The sequence below is a fragment of the Parasteatoda tepidariorum genome, chromosome 1 (genome assembly GCF_043381705.1).
Source record: "Parasteatoda tepidariorum isolate YZ-2023 chromosome 1, CAS_Ptep_4.0, whole genome shotgun sequence".
NCBI lineage: Eukaryota > Metazoa > Arthropoda > Arachnida > Araneae > Theridiidae > Parasteatoda > Parasteatoda tepidariorum.
Window position 1 is genome coordinate 71,841,396 of NC_092204.1, and position 15,573 is coordinate 71,856,968.

The 15,573-nt window shown below is 27.7% G+C and overlaps 1 long non-coding RNA gene and 1 other non-coding gene across 4 annotated transcripts in view; one reads left to right on the forward strand and one right to left on the reverse strand.

Moving 5' to 3' along the window:
• Positions 1-15,573, reverse strand: part of LOC139426887 (uncharacterized) — a 317,926-nt gene that overhangs the window by 28,823 nt on the left and 273,530 nt on the right. For all 3 annotated transcript variants that reach the window (XR_011638031.1, XR_011638032.1, XR_011638033.1), the window contains exon 3: positions 12,121-12,258. This is a non-coding gene — a long non-coding RNA (uncharacterized lncRNA). The remainder of the gene's footprint in view (positions 1-12,120; positions 12,259-15,573) is intronic.
• Positions 12,152-12,239, forward strand: TRNAY-GUA (transfer RNA tyrosine (anticodon GUA)). The gene is given in 2 exon segments: positions 12,152-12,188; positions 12,204-12,239. It is a non-coding gene; the product is annotated as a tRNA-Tyr (tRNA).

Here is a 15,573-nt window from a genome sequence, read left to right on the forward strand (position 1 = left end):
TTATCAGAGGTGAGAGAAGCACCTCTCTTTGAAATGCACTATTTCTTGTTTCTATAGCAGCAGACAGACTTAGACTTGGTGGAGAGGGGAGTTCTTTCTGTAAGCAAACTATAGAAAGCGCTACTGGGAGAGGAACACTCACGCTTCGCAACCGGTATTTGTTTATTTGTGACAAAGTTGATGCAAATATTTAGGTTTTGGCTGAAGGCTCAGTTAACAGTTAATTTTATTTCGTCGCAAAATGAAAAGATGAATAGTTGTTGATTAGAGCTTACGTATTTTATAAGTTTAAGCACTGTCTTGGTAATATACCAATATCGGAACACCTTCTCTAAATTTTTCAGATTTGTTAATATTTTAATTTTTTGAGATAACACACTGCGATGCTAAGGAGTATTGCAATTTTTGTCGAGCCTTAATAATTCACACCGGTCGCACGAACATTAGACATAATAATAATGAACAGAATAATACTAGTCATGTTCCAATCCTAAATTGAAAAAGAGTTACAGAAAGAAAAATTAAGAGTTTTTGATTACCTAAAATGTTTGAGTATTTCCTTTACGTGGAATGGTTAGTTACAAGGCGACTAACTTAGTAAAATTTAGTTTAATACAGGTATCTACGGTTCAACTAGAATGTGTTTCATTTTATTTGATATTGTTATATAAATAAATATTATGAAAGAATTATGATAATATTTATTTTTTCGATAGTATTTAAAATTGATGAAATAACCCGATTTTTCGATTAAATCTTTCTGACTCATTTTATTCCAATTTTAATTTTTTTTGAACAATGTAGTGAATTTTAAGCAAATCATTTCGTGGGTAATAAACTATTTCACAATAATATTTTGCAAGTTGTATAAAATTAGAAAAACAACTTCAGTAGATTTCTTTTAATATTAAGAAACAAACACCCTAAAAGCAATGTCTTGGTTAGTATATCTCTATATATTTTATTTTAACTTTACGCATCGTTATAGAATTGGACATCGATTACAGTTGCTATTGATTACAAATAATGACTAAATAATAATTAACCAATAATATAATCTTGATTATAGGTAGTCTTAATTTAGGATTTATACTGCAATCGCACTGACATGTGCTATAATCTCCGATTACAAGCTAAATGTATATGTAACCAAATAATGCTGCAATTAATTCGCGTTTTTTAACGTACCAATATTTTCAATGGAAATCGATATTGTTTCAAAATGAAATTTATATTTTATATTACTTTGAACTAATAAAATTTCTTAAAAATTCGATCAAGAAATCCTGGCTAATTATTTTGTTCCCTTTAATTTATAAATCATATGGTTATTTGCAGATATGAATCCTTGTATTCGTTAATCATAGTTCCTTTTGACAGTCCGTATATACAATTACTTAAATTGTAAATAATTTATTAAAATGAAATGTTTCATACAAAAATACAAATACTCTCTATAATTTAATCCTTATCCACTGGCTGTTAAAATGTAGGGCTGATAATAAATTTTCAAATTTCCAAATATTAAACAATTGAAATTGGTGAAATTCACGGATTAGTGATAATGTAACAATATACTGTTAAGGGAGAAAAAAACTTGATATTTAAGTACCTGTATAATTAAGTTTTTAACACAAGATTTTCGAAAACTAATTTTTTTAATACGCAAATAAATAAATAAATAAAATTAATTTAATGGATAAATTAAGTTTGTTTATATATTTCATTACAAAATGTGGGAAGCATTAAAATTTTTAAAAACTGTTGCAATGCCCAGATAGCAGGCAACCTAACTGCAAACGTTCTGTTTTCATTTTTATCTGGATGGCATGGAAAGGTTGTCTAATTAATAATTTTTTTAAACTCAGTAGAAATATAAGTATATTTAGCTTGTTTCCTTAAATATTGAATAAAGGCACAAACTTAACAACAACAAAAAATAATAAAATAATTTTTCAGTTTTTAATGTAACATTTTTGCTTTTTTTTATTCTAGCTTTGTCCAGGCTTTCAAATGTAACGTTTTGTCTGCATTGACAACTTAAAGATCAAGCAAACTTTTTCTTTTGAAGTGGTAAAGAAAGCCTGCTCAAATAAACTTTGTTTCAGTGATGGTTATAAAAACTGAAATAAACCTTTCGAAGGTAAATTTATCCTCGGTTTGAGAACGTTTTTTTAAACTTTATTTGCGAAGGATAATTCATTCTCGATTTCAAAAGGTTTTTCAAGCCTTGCATGTAAAGGCAGATTTAATCTCGATATAAAAGGGTTGTTTGTGTAAGCTTAATACGAATCTTGTTGCGGGAAAATTTGCATAGTTTTAGTTGTTACAAGCTTGTATAATTATATATATATTTGCTAATCATTAATAAACCTAGTGGGGGATTTGTAATAAAAGTTTTTGCTGACATTAAAATTAACCTTACAATTTTATCTGTATGCTCGCTAGAGTTCAGTTATAATTTGGACAAATCCAAATCTAAGATTCGTAAATTAACGCCATGTGTCTTAATAATAAATAAATAAATATATAAATAAACATATAAATAAATAAGTGAATAAATTTGTTTAAAAGATGAAATAAGAGAATAAGTATTATCTAGAATCAGTTACAGCTGTTACTTAATAGTAAATAATATATTAGCATAACTTATATAGAATTAACTTAATGAATACATTAGATTTTTTCTTTTTTGAGATATTACTTTTCTATGTTGTACTAATTTTACTAATTAAATTTATTTTCATTGATGAACTACTAGGATTACTTTTAATATTTTTCAAGTTAAATGTTTTTTCTTGAGCAAAAATGAAATTCCCCATTTAATTGCTTATAATCATGAAAACTGATAACCACATTTTGATAACTAATAACCATTGTAGTTGTGAAAGTTATCCTGTGATTAAAGATAAATCATGATTATATGAGTAAAGATTAAAAATTATTTGGATTACTTGAACGATTTGAATTTCTGTAATCACAGCTGAAGCAGCTTGAAATTTTTATTACAAAAATCAATTAACCCTGAACGCGTCTGTATCTGCATTAATTATGTGTCCTTTTTAATGTACTTTTATTACAATATACAGTGTGTTCAGTTCAATTTTCAGCGTAACGAAAATTATAGTTTTGTGTGTAAGGAGTGTTTTCCAACGAAAATCTTAGTATTTAAAATTGAATCAATGATAAGTAATCAATGTGATTGATAATGACTCGGATTCGAATCCCAGAAATGGCTGGTGGTTATGAATTACTGATCATAGAATCATGAGTCCCCTTGTCACTCAGCTAACCGTGGAAGGTTTTCGTGGTTTTTCTCTCAGTAGAATGCGCAAATGCGAGGTTAGTTCCAACAAAAAGTCCTCCACCAAGGCAAATTTCTCCTAATACTTGATACAGGGGTTCCCTTGTCTTCTGGATTGGGTTCAAAAGTACAAGACTACGAAGTTATACATTATTAGTCGTAAATTGAAGATTGGATAGGCTGTTCAAAGACGGTTATAAAATAAAATAAAATGCCATTGTAATCAGTCGCAGTATATACATGATTGCATGCAATCATAAATAAGATTCGACTGCTTACAGTCGCCGATTACGATTAATTATAATCACGATTAATATTACTGTAATCATATAATATGTACATATTATAACAACGATTACAATTAATTGATTATTATTTGCTATGTTAACCGTATGTAACTGCAATCAATTATTGCAATCGACGCCCAATATTACAATATTGTATGATGTTGATAATGTTCGTTTGGATGTTCATTTTTCAGTATAATAAAACAGCATGGCTATTTACAAAAAATTGTAAGTAAAAAAGAGATAAAATAAATCTTTGGCACAAAAATTACCCTGGATTTATATTCTAAGAATAAAACCAAACCAAATTATAGCTTTCGAAGTAACTGTTAATCAATTAAATCTAAACCACATACAATTGGAAGATGATTTTAGATAAAATTCTTTTTAACTGGTTCTTTTCCGCTAGCACAGCTTGCGCCGACATTCCTTTTTCGTAGACAACTTGTCATTCTCTTTTCTGATTGGATAATATGACGCGGGTTACGCCTTAAAAGGGAAAACATTTATTGGCAGATAGAGCACGAAACAGTAGCTGAATTTATCAATCTCATTGGATGCATGCTTACTTTTTATAATCGTTTCTTGCATTCGGGAGAGGTTATTTTAATACTACTCGGCATAAATTTGCATTCGAATCATTTTGGATTTTTTTGTTTTGTTTTTTTAATCATTAGTCTAGGAATTTTTATTCATGAGTTTTCACTTTAGGTCTAATGGTTCCTGAGTTAGAGGCTATTAAAGAATAAGATTTGTTCCAACAATCAGATTTTTTTTCTTTTTTGATTTTTCTTTAAAGAAACCTTTATATGAAATGGAAAAGAAAAGATCTTAAGATCTAGGAGATGTACTAAGTCTTTTCATTTTTTGTTAGTAATTATGGACATCACAGATTTTCACATTTTTGTTGGGGGGGGGGGCATAATTAAAATATACTGTTATAACTGCTTTCTAAAATTTCCAACACCACAAAATTCTTTCATACTCTTAATATCTGCAAAAACATTAATTACTTTAATTTTTTCTTGCTTAAATATTATTTTTTCTTATTTAAATGGCGATTAACCCATGGAAAAAAAATTATTTTCGTTGGGAGGGCTCTTACTAATCGAGACAGGCACTTGCCAACCCTCGCCAACGTGGCCGATTGTTAGTGATTCCATTGAAATCTAAATGAAAATCTGAGAATGATTTCTGTAATTTATACTTCGATCGAATTATTATATTCATGAGTTTTACTAGTTTGTTTGAGATTTTATTGACTATTTAGAAACTACTAGTTTTACCAGTTTGTTCGAGATTTTATTGACTATTTAATTAACTGAACAAAACGTGCGTTTCCCTTTTTATTATGTACTGAACAAAAGCATGTGTAAAATATTAAACACTTAAGAATTAGATAGAAAGAAAAGTACTACTATTAAGAATTTAAATAGAAGAAAGAATTAAATAGAAGGAATTAAGAATTAAATAGATTGTTTTTCTCGTAAATAGGCATATATTAAAATGATCTAAGATGCGAAAATCTTGAAAATTTTCGAATTTGTTTTATTATGTTTAAAATAAAATGTTAATTTATTTTTCTCGAAAATAATTTTAGATTGTGTTTATATCTGAATTAGGACGCAAAGTATGACTTTTCTCATCGTTTAAAGTGATGTAACAATTTTCATTGTTTTTTCCATGATTTTTTTTCTTTTAACAATTGATTTCATTTTTAAAATGATGTATCTCAAAAACTAAAAAATATAATAATTTCATTAAATTTAGAACATTTATATTTTAGATTCATTCCTGCAACTTGTTTTCATGAAATTGAAAATTTCATTTTCAATTTTGATAAATATTTTTTTAATTATAAAAAAATAAAATATGCAATTTGAAATTTAGAAAATTTCCAGATATTTTGCTCACTCACCAATGGTCAAACATTCTAGTTCACACTGGAATTATCTTTTTTAGTTAATTATATTAAAAGTAAAAAAAAAAAAAAAAATAATAATAAATAAAAATAATCCAGTAAAAGTTTTTTGGTAAACTGAATCTCATGGAGTATCTTTTTTGTTTCATTATACACTGTTAGAAATTTTTTGGAAAAGATGGTTGAATAACAATTTATTTAGTTTTTATTTTACCATATTCAAACAAAACAGTCAAATAACCATAAATAAGATGGTATTCAAACTGTTAAATGTGAGAAAAACCGTTTATTAACTGCTATCGCCTAACATTGTTAAACAATTTGAATTTTATCGCACCAACAAGTCCCACCTAATGAAGTCACTTATTTCCTTGCAGATGGGCTCATATTAAAGCCGAGAGGGCTAATCTGTCAATCTCATGACTGACAGAACAGGGGTTCAAGTCCCAGCGTTGACACCAAAATATTTCCTCCATTCCTTTCAACACATGAAGAGTTTCCAGTGTTCTGCACTCCCTGATTTGTGACCCTGAACCGCAAGAAGACGATACTCTTATTCGAGCATAGATGGCAGCATCATAAACTTCTAAACTATATCCAATGACCTTTTTAATTTATCTTTTATGGTTTTAAAACCATGCTAGTTGTAAATGGTTAAAAAAAACAATATAGTGTTGTATTCATGGTTTTTTAACCATACTAGTTTTAACCATACAAACTATTACCAAACCGTAAAGGTAAAAAATGTCCTTTTCGGTAAACTTTACCGTTAATAGGATGAATAGATTTGCTGCAGGTTATTTTACCATAATTTTAAAAGGAAAATTCTATCAGTGTACTGCACAGAGAAAAAAGCACGACCAGAACTACTAGAATATGGTCAAATTTACCTTGTTTCTGGCTCTATTTTCTGGCTCCAAATAGCTCAGTAATTTTTACCAAAGCGGTTTTGTAGAGATTACGGTAAAATAAACATTAAAATATGGTTTTATAACATGTGATAAAATTTGATAAATGTGGAAAATTTGGTAATTTTATCATAATACCTTAGAGCTTGGCATAAAAACCATTTATTCGGTTAAATTTAGTTTTTTGTATTCTTTACTAAATATGTGGTACTAAGGACTATAATTTTAAGAACCAGAATTTCATGAATTTCTTAAATACCATATATTTTGGTTTTCATTACCAGAATTATTTTTTTTCATCAGAAATGTCTTTAACATATAGTATAGAAACTGTGTGAAGAATACTACTTCTTTTTCATTCTGAAGATATTAAGTCAATCAAATCAAGTGATTCTTTCCTTTTTATTTTTTGTTTTATGATCTAAATTTAGTAACTAAATTGAAAATAATAATTATTTATTATTTTTAATGTTTAAATGAGACGTCATTTCTTATTGAAACATAACAAGTCATTTACTTGAAACACAAATAATCTAACTCTATACCAACTATATAAAAAATAAGAGTCACTCATTATTTTAAATTATTAAACAAGGCGTTATTTACTATCGACACGTCAAAAGTTATATACTTGAAATATAAATGATCTAACTCTATCAATTATATCAAAAATAATCGTCATTCATTATTTTAAATAATTGAATAAGACGTTATTGACGCGTCAAAAGTTATATACTCGAAGATATTTTACACGTGTCTTTGAATAACATCTCTTTCATCATCGTCTGTTTAAACAGGAAGAACAAAAAGAAAATTAAAAAAAGGAAATAATTGGAGGATAAGCTATGGATAAGCAAACCTAAATGAACCTGGGAATGAAGCCATTGACACTTTTTGTAACACAGTACAAAGAAAACAGCTGAAAGAATAACAGTGGGTGAAAAATTAATCTTTTTGTTTTGATTAATATTTTCTGTCATTTGGTTTAGTGGAAGGTTCAAGAGAATTGCTTTTTAATTTTTTGGTTTTATAATTGAATGAGACACAATAGGTATTTCATTAATTCATTTAAGAAATTAAGGATACATACTAATTGTATAAATTAAACTTAGCTTTAGTACCTTAAATTGAAAAAAAAAAAAAAATTCTTACAAGTAAGGTTCAAGTAAATTGCTTTGGGCAAATTAGTGATAAATTGTCCTTTTTTTCCGAGGTGAAAAGAATTCTTTAGTATTATTTTCTGGTAGGTTCTTTACTAGCATCCGGAATGTATGCCAGATAACAGCATAATACTCAGAAACACCTTATTGCCAAATTTTTTTTCAGTAATTTCAAAAACTGTACTTCATAATGTACAGTTTTTGAACAGTACTTTATAATGTTATTATATTGGCCTAAAATTTAAAATGATTTGTTATTATATTGGCCTAAACAAGCCTATTAATTTTACTAATGTTTGAATGTCAAGCTTTTAATACTAATATTATAGTATTTACGATATTAGTATAAAAAATTGGTACATAACTATTACAATAAATAATTATATACAACTTGTACATAAGTATTATTATAAATAATAGTACATAAATAATTGAAGAAGAAAGTGGGTGATAAATAATATAAAGAAAGAAAGATAGAACGAAATTTTTTTTTAAATGTTCTATGTTAAATTTCTTTATATCCATTTTTACACTTTTCTTTACACTAGTATTTCTACAAACTAAGGCAAACAGCTTTCTTTGTCGGTATCTTATAAATATTTTTGTGCTCTTTAACGTTGTTTGTCTTAGTTAGTCTGTTAAACTTCTATAGCAGCTATTTTAGTGACTGTCTATACCAGGGGGGGGGGGCAACCTGCGGCTCTTTGAGGGATTATTTGCGGCTCTCGATAAACGTACCAGAGTTCCCTTTTCATTTATGTGCTATTATATTTTAAAAAATTATTATCGTTCTGTATGTGTTTCAAAATGCCTTTTAAATTACTGACAACAAATATGAAAGAAAGTGCAACGTTGTAGCAAATCTCATTTCCGTCCAAGTAATAGGGATGCAAGAAGATCAAGCTCCACAATTATAATCGACGTATAATAATACAAATATAATTCGACGTCTATTGCTGAATTTTGGAAATTTGTACCAGAATCGAAGTATCCTGAATTAAAAAAGGCTGCTTGTCAAATTATTTCAATATTCGGAACAAACTTATGTATTCCACTTTAAAATTCGTAAAATCCAAACACCGATCAGTATTAACTAACTAGCATCTCAAAGAATTACTGAGAAGTGCTGTGACCAATTATTCACCAAATTTTAAAGAATTATTAAGAGAAGTAAAATAAATGTGTTCAATTTTTAATATTTAAATTCAATACACATATTTTGTACTTTTATTTATATGATTTGGATAATTATAATTTCTGCAAAAAATTTTTAATACCTTTTTTGCATACATTTTAAATACACATTTAATTGCGGCTCGCGAAAAATTTCAAATTTTGAAAAATGGCTCGACTATCAAGGAGCTTGGTCACCCCTGGTCTATACCATAACTTAAGTTTTTCTTCTCTTTTATACTAAGGGAATTTTATTTGAAAACTTTATATTCCATTTTGATTCACTTATTCTCATTTACTTCATTTACTCACTTCACTTGTCTCTTTCACTCACTTATGAAATATTACATACTAAACTAGTTTTCACGTTAAAAAAAAAAAAAGCTTAATATGAAAATACTGGAAATGGATAATGTTTTGATAGTTGTGGCTTAGGCCCACTCTTGAGCATTGCCCCTCACTCCAAATTCAGCCTTGAATTTACTGAGGGGGTCAAATGAGGTAAAAACCTAAAACATTGCGATCTAGATAAAGGGAGTATTATTTTTTCCTTTATAATTTTTATACTTAATCCGATGAGATTAAGGCGAATGTAACGATTCAAGTTTAGTTGGACTAATAGTTCAAAAGTTGTTGAATTTTTACGATCAGTGTATAGTGCTGCTTTCAGGAGAACTCCTCCAGACACCCGTCTCGCGTTGTGGCGGGTTCTATGGTTGCAAGGAAAGGTCACTTCGAATAGGGTTGTGGGGTGAATAGTTTTGTCTTCATCTTAGCTTAGGTCATTGTGAGTAAACCAATCACCTTCTTTCCTCCATTTTACCCCCATTAGAAATGTGCTCTCGCTTGTTACCATAGCTGTAGACAGCCCCAGACTTTCAGTCTGGAGGAGTTCTCCTCAAAGCCACACTGTACCGAGCATAGGAGTTCGTGTGGATTGGAGAGGAATAAAACAGTCCTTAAGACTCCAAAAACTTTCTTAGTATTTTAAAGAATTATCTTATTGGTAGTATCTTCTATCTCATTATCTATTCTAATTAGTATCTTATTAGTATTTTCCAGTTAATATAGCAATTTTTAACACTCAACTACAGCACGAATAACTGGCTAATACACAGCAAATCACAGCCTTTGAAACCTCAGACGGTTCATAAGAGAGTCACAAATAGGAACAATATTGCAGTCGCAGACTAATACCCTACTCTCTACGTCTTGGCGACGAAACACCGAAACTTTCCGACATGATTCTAGACAATTCTCATCAACTCAGAAAATATTAGTCCTAAAAGCTTCGAAATTCGAATTTTCCAGAACTATTATTTTGTGGCAAAATGGTAGCCAAATATTGCCACGCTAACAAAATTGTCACCATAACGAGTCTTTCACAAGTCTGCTTTTCGAAGCTCTGTCACTCAGGAAAATAAAAAAAGCCATAGTTTAAGTCCCTTACACACAAAGCAAGGCGATGATTTTAAACTATATATATAATCTTGCCGTGAAGAATTATTTGGGCTTTAGAACAGACAAATAACTTAAAATTTTGAAAATTAATAAAATGTTTTACGAATCACACATTTGGCGACATTTTCCCCTCTAGTTGAAAATCATACAAATCACTGTCTTATTCTCACTTTTTGAAAATTTTTATGAGCCCAAGTAATGCAGCAGTATAGTAAGTTTTTAAATATTAAAAAATTAGACCACAAACTAAATTTTTTCAAAACTGTGGCTTTTCTCCATATTGACGTTTTGAGCCATTTTCAAAATAAACACAGACAGTGCTAGCTTGCTAGACAGGCTAAACTGACCTAACAGTCATTTGTAACTGTTTCAAATTTAACAACAGTTTTAAAAATAGCATATTAATCGCAAAAGCATTGTTTCTTATTCCGACGGAGCTTTTGAAAACAGCTATGGGAATAAATTAGGCGCTATTTTCTCTCTAAATTACGTTAGAATTACATGACTTTCTTACAAATTTTCTAATTAAACTCGTTATTTAGGTCTGTCATGAATATTTAGCCTTATAACAAAAGGAATATTCACAAAATTAAACACACATATATGAATTCGTTACAATAGAAAGTGCAGTTTTATGCTTACTGTATAGTTTCGTACCTATTTAAGCGTTCGAAAAAGTTTTACACAGATGCGGAGCATTTGAATATTATTTTACGCTGAGTTAAATCAAACCAAAATCAGGTTGATCGAATTGAAAGTTCCATACGTTAAAATTTTTGACTTATATTTTTTACGCATAAAACCCTTAGAACTTGAAAACTAGTAGCTTAATTTTGATTTTATTGGTTGAAGCATCCTCACTTGTCCAAATAGCTAAGTCCACTCAGTTTCAGATCGAAGGATACCAGCTTGTCCGACACTTGAAGGCACCATGGTGCACAGTGCAGATTACATTTCGCGCCACAATTATGCCGTTAGTCCTATTTGCAAAACTGGCGCGCCTTCACCTCCATGATCCCTCCTTCCTTGTGGTAAACAATAGGCTGTGAGCCGTGGGGGCTTAGGAGATAGAACTAATTCGAACACGGATCCGAGGAGGTGAGCCGGGTTCGAATCCCAGTGATGATTGGAACGAACTATCCAACTCGAACCGCCCACTGTGCTGACATAAAGTATCCTCAGTGAGAAGAGACGCAACATGGGAGAGTCCCCTTGCCGCCAGGCTAACCGTGGGATATTTTTGCGATTTTCTTCTCCATGTAACGCAAATACGTATTAGTTTCATCAAAAAGTCCTCTACAAAGGCAGATTTCTCCCATTATTTGATCCAGGAGATCGTCAAAGGGGGAATCCAATCGACGAATAAGAGCACGAAAATTTTATTGCTGTTTAATAATTTTTTTTTCCTGATAAATATTTGACTCAAGCAAATATTTTGTGAAGAATTAAATAAATTTGATAATTTTTAATAATAATAATTTGTAATAATTGTTCACTTTTGATAATTAAAATAATGATTTAGATAATTCAAGAAGAAAAACAAATTACGAAGAGTGTATAAAAATAACTTTTTTACATTAATTAATGATAGAAATAATAGCTTTTGCCTTGATATTTCATAATTTCAATGACCATTATAGGAAAAATAATTTATAATTTTTGCTTAGATTTTTCCTTCTAATGTTTTATTTGAAAATTAAATTTAATTTTTTCTCAACTTCTCTTTTTACAAGCATCTAATCGAAGAAATTGCTTAGAGAATCCACACACCATTGTTGACGATGAAGATAGAAAATGGAGGGGTCTGACAATTTATTTTTAAGAATGTGTCAGAAACTCTGGTGTTTATTATTACTACTTGTATTTCCGTTCCTTTGACCTATTAAAATGAATAATTTCAACTTACTTATATTCCTAAATAGTTCCAAAGCGAATAGCCGTCGATAGCTCAGTTGGCAGAGCGGTGGACTGTAGAGAGATATCACTGACATCCATAGGTCGCTGGTTCGACTCCGGCTCGACGGAAGAATTTTTTCTAAATCTTCTGTAAATCATAAATACGCACGATGTTATATAGAAAACAAATTATTATTAAAATATTTAGATGGTATAAATTTTTAGATGGAAAAATATTTAGATGGTATTATTTAAAAATATATACATACTTTTATCATATTATATTTTTCTATTACTACATACTTTTAAAATGTATCTGATTTTTAAATTTAATGATTTGTATGTTATTTTCGATGAATCTCTTGTTTGCTTGAATCATATTTTCAAGTACCGTTAATTTTTTTAAATAACATTGTCTTCTGCCAATCATAATATCGAGAAAAAATTATTTTTATCTTATTATATTTTCTTTGTCGTATACATACTTATAAACTTTATAATAAACTAACTAATAAACTAATTAAAGTTTAATTACTTAGTTATAAACTTTGATAAATTTTGCCTTTTGTGAACATACTTATAAAATTTAACTGATTCTTAAATTTATTGATTATATGTTAGTTATCTTGAGATAATTATTTCTGATCGTTTAAGTCAACATTGCAAATTCAGTTTATTTTATTTATTATTATTTCTTTTAATAACACTGTCTTCTGTCAGTTATAAAAAACATTTTTTGGTAGTTCTGTCTTTTGTCGAGCATAAAAAAACACTCAATCAAACGATATTATCTAAAAAAAAAAAAAAAATTTAAAAATTTAAAAAGAAGACTCTTATTTTATTATATTTTGCCTATTGTAAACTGTTAGATTTGATTTTTAAATTTATTTATTATATTGTATTTATTTTATAATAAATCTACCATTCGCTTGAGTTATAGTTTTAATTATCGCTTGTTATTTAATAACACTGCCTTTTGTCGATCAGAAAAATATTCAAACTGCATTATCTAAAATAATTTTACTTTTACCTTATTACATTTTGCTCGTTGTAAATAGAGTTGTAAAAGTTAATTAATTTTTTAATGTAATGACTATTTGTCTTTAATATTTAAGATAAGTCTCTTTTTTACTCAAGTCAAAATTACATATTTTACAAATATTTGCATATACTATTTGTGTATACTGCTTACATTTGCGTTTATTATACTTTTATTTTTATATCGAAAAATTTTAACGATAAATTTAAAACCAAGTCTGCTAAATTCTGATTGATGTTTTGGATAGTGAAAAAAAGGCTTTTATTTATGCATGCATTTCTCAGAATCTTGAATCTCATCTTTGCAAATCTTAGAAAAAAAACTTTAGATAACTTACAACTGCTTTTATTCTATTTCATTTCATTAATTTATTTATTTCATTAATTTATTTATTTCATTAATTTATTTATTTCATTTATCTCTTTATTTCATTCATCTATTTATTTCATTTATCAATTTATTTCATTTATTTATTTATTTCATTTATTTATCTATACATTGATTTGTTTATTTCATTTATTTATTTACTTCATTTATTTATCTATACATTGATTTGTTTATTTCATTTATTTATCTATACATTTATTTGTTTATATCATTAAATAATTAATTTTTATTTATTTATTTATTTAATTTATTTATTTTAAGGTAACTTAACTTGTTATTATTCTATATTTCAAATATTTAAGGTTATTAATTAAAGGTTAATGCATCAAAGGTTATTTTTCTCACATTCTGCTTCATCGAATTTTTTGTTGTTGATTGCTTATTTAAGCTAAAAGTACATTTTTTGGCATCGTAAAAATTTCTTATATTTCAAACTTCATTATTAAGTTTTCTATTTTTTTTTAATTAGAAAAAAAAGCTTCGCATGTTCAGATATATCATAATGTATGGTACCATCTTAAAAGTGTTTTTAATTATCGATTCAGTACTTTCTCAAGTGACCTCAAAGATTTATATTATATTATATTATAGATTTATATTTTCATTCAGTTAGTAATCTTTTTCGTAAAAATAGAGAAAAAGCATAATTTTTTTAAAAGTTTTTCATTCTTTTATAATTATTTATTTAGTGAAAACTTATTTGATAGGAAAGTGACCAGCAGATGTATGAAAGATAATAAAAATTAAAATTATGCACTGTGCAAATTAATAAATAATGAAATAAAAAAGTTTATGTTTTATTTTTGCGTTTTTCATTTAAGTTTTATTAATAAAATGATAATTTTAAAACTAGTTGCTAGTTTTATAGTTTGGTAAAAAAGAAAAAACTAAAATATTAGTTATTAGTTTATAATTTGAGCATTGCGATTTGTAAAAAGTTCAAACAGCGTTGGCAGTAAATTTAGGCAAAACATTAATTCTCTGCGAAATCTCTCTAATATAGTCCAACTTTGCCCTTTATTAAAATTACTGCATATTTGAACGATATTATGGTTTAAAAGGATACAAAACTTTTATTACAAAGTAAAAAAGTATAACTATCACAAAAACTATAAAGCAACATAAATAAATAAAAAAAAAGTCATATAAATTGCAAAAAAATTTGGTGCATTGTTGACGTTGAAAAAAATTTCATTATTGAGGTAAACTGAAGATTTTTACAGTACATTGTAGTCACATATGTTATTTACTTTTTCATTGTTATAGCTTTATTTATTTCTTCATTCATTATTTGCTTGTTTAGTGACAACGCATATTTTCATGAGCACTAAAAACCATTTTCGACTTTATTGCATTAAGCAAGCGCATTTTTAGTACTATATTTGCACTTATTCCTTCAAATAATTGTTATTTTATCAATTTTATATAATTTTTGGCACTATAACTTCAATTCTGTCCTAAAAATTACAATAAGTTTACCATAATACCAAAAATGATAGCAACTACACACCAAAATGTTTTACAATACAGATGTATGATCCTGCAAATACATAATAAATTTTTCATCAGGGCAAGGAAATCCCCAAATGTTTAGCGACATAAATTTTTTTTATTCTACATTATTATTTTTATTATTGCATATTGTGGAAATTTGCTTTGTAATTCATTTAAAACCCTCTTATTACAGTTTAAAAGATTTTTACAGCATCTGTAACGAACACAAGCTTAAGAATTTCACTGAAATTCAGTAAGAGTTATATTTGGAAAAACTCTTTAAAACTTTAAAAATACAAAAATTAAGTTCAGTCACTTTTAGTTTTAATACTTGTAATTTGAAAATTAACATTTATATGTATCTCGTACACTTTCTTTAGAAATTCCATTCAATTAAGCATTTCGAGTTATAGAAAAATAATATATAATTAAATGAAATGATTAGAAATGGAAAATAGTATTTTATAAATATTCAGATCATTATACACTATTTTTAAATGCTATTTTCCATAATCAGAAAAATTAGTAATAAACAGTAAAAAT